This window comes from Aotus nancymaae, unplaced genomic scaffold, assembly GCF_030222135.1.
Source record: "Aotus nancymaae isolate 86718 unplaced genomic scaffold, 86718_ANA_hifiasm-v0.15.2.pri h1tg000008l, whole genome shotgun sequence".
NCBI lineage: Eukaryota > Metazoa > Chordata > Mammalia > Primates > Aotidae > Aotus > Aotus nancymaae.
The window spans coordinates 30,937,673-30,939,895 of NW_026988419.1; the positions used below are offsets into that span (position 1 = coordinate 30,937,673).

The following is a 2,223-nucleotide window of genomic DNA, read 5'->3' on the forward strand; positions in this document are numbered from 1 at the left end:
TTTTTTCTATTTTTGAAAAAAGTTAATATAATTTAAAAGTTTCAACTTCTTTCCTTTTTTGTACTGTGATGTTTATTATTTATTTATTATTGTCATGATTAAATATACAAGGTTTAATAAAAAAATTTCACTCATGCTTCTTTTTTCTCTTTACACTGATTTTTCTTTTGAGATGGAATTTCTCTCTTTTTGCCCAGGCTGGAGTGCAATGGCGCGATCTCAGCTCACCACAACCTCCACCTCCCGGGTTCAAGCGATTCTCCTATCTCAGCCTCCCAAGTAGCTGGGATTACAGGCATGCACCACCATGCCTGACTAATTTTGTATTTTTAGTAGAGATGTGGTTTCTCCATGTTGGTCAGGCTGATCTGAAACTCCTGACCTCAAGTGATCCACCTGCCTTAGTCTCCCAAAGTGCTGGGATTATAGGCATGATCCACCATGCCCAGTCTACACTGATTTTTATTAAACAAATAAGGCTGGTAGTGGAACATATTTTTATTTAATGCATAAACATATAAGTCTCTTTATTAGAAACTGTATATATTGATGAATATGGTCAATGATCACATCTGTGGGTTAATTCTTTAAAAATCAGAACCAATAATTAGGATAGATTTTATGCTCTCTTCATTACATTGTGAAGTGTCTCATGTAGTCATATTTTATTGCTGGAATGACAGCTTATACAAATTTCAAGAAAATAAGAAGATACATATGAACTCCAAGTTCTCCCCCTCCTTCTGCAACAGTCTCAGTGATTTTCTTCATCACCTCAGCATGGCTGCATGGGTGAACTGAACACATGGGAGGTGGTGGGAGATGAGGGTGATTTTCAGTGGTCACCGTTTTCTTCACATGATCTTGACTGATGTCTTCATACATGTGTTCAACTGTTCTGCTGCCATTGCTCATCATAGCCAAACAACCCCCAATCGCGGAGACTGGTAATATTTATCATAAGCGATGTAAAGGTAGTAAATTCTGGTTTGCAAAATAGCATCTTCCCCGCCAGCATCAGTTTTGGCTTTACAAGCTTCTACTATTTTTCTTGTATCTAGGGTAGCCTCATCTTTTTCCAACAATCCACTCTCTTCATATTCTTCCATATCTGCAGCTTCTCCTTCACCTTCCTCTTTTACCTCTTCACATAGTGCTGAGCAATCTTGAAGTTTTATACTGTCCTTGTTTTCCAGTGTGATCTCTTTCACTGCTTCGGTTATTCCTGTAACATCTGTGTTGTGATATGTATCTACCCACCTGCCATCACCATCATCTTCTTCAATGATAGCTCCCAATTCATCTGAATATTCCATCTGTTTGCACTGCTTATAGCATGGCACATTTTTGGCTACCAAAAATTGTTTGCCTGTTGGTAGGTATGCCTTCACTTTCAATTCTTCCCCTGCAGCCCATTGCCATGTTGGACAGTGGTGGACTAAGCGATTTACAGCTGCCACAAACTCTTCTGGGATGATTACATCTGTTTCCTTAAACTTTGATTCCTTGAGGACCGGGGTCAGGTAGTCAACCACTTCCAGTGCCTTACTCTTCACTGTGTTTGTTAATCACATTCTGCATTCTGGGGCCGGAGTAGTGGCCTGCCGGCGACGGGATGGAAAGGGCAGCCAGGTCAGGGGCCGGGGAGTCAGAAAATGTCCCCGCTGCCGCTGACTCACATCAGCACCGAGCAGCAGCCCCCTGTGCTGTTTCTTTTCTGGCCATTAGTAGTACTCTTTCCCTCTCTCTCTCTCTCTCTGTCTCTCTGTCTCTGTCTCTCTCTCCATATATATATATGTATACACACACACACACTTTTTTTTTTTTTTTTTTTTTTTGAGGCAGAGTCTCGATCTTTTGCTCCGGCTGGAGTGCAGTGGTGTAATCTCAGCTTACTGCAACCTCTGCCTCCCGGGTTCAAGCAATTCCCCTGCCTCAGTCCTCCAGAGTAGCTGGGATTACAGGCGTATGCCACCACACCTGGCTAATTTTTTTTTTTTTTTTTTTTTTTGAGATGGAGTCTCATTCTTTTGCCCAGGATGGAGTGCAGTGGCATGATCTCGGCTCACTGCAAACTCTGCCTCCCAGGTTCAAGCAATTCTCCTGCCTCAGCCTCCCAAGTAGCTGGGATTACAGGCATGTACCACCACATCTGGCTAATTTTTGTATTTTTAGTAGAAATGGTTTCGCCATGTTGGCCTGGCTGGTCTCAAACTCCTGACC

At 42.2% G+C, this 2,223-nt stretch overlaps 1 pseudogene; it reads right to left on the reverse strand.

Moving 5' to 3' along the window:
• Positions 1-486: 486 nt before the first annotated feature.
• Positions 487-1,568, reverse strand: LOC105712657 (ubiquitin-like-conjugating enzyme ATG3; annotated as a pseudogene).
• Between the last annotated feature and the right edge of the window lie 655 nt (positions 1,569-2,223).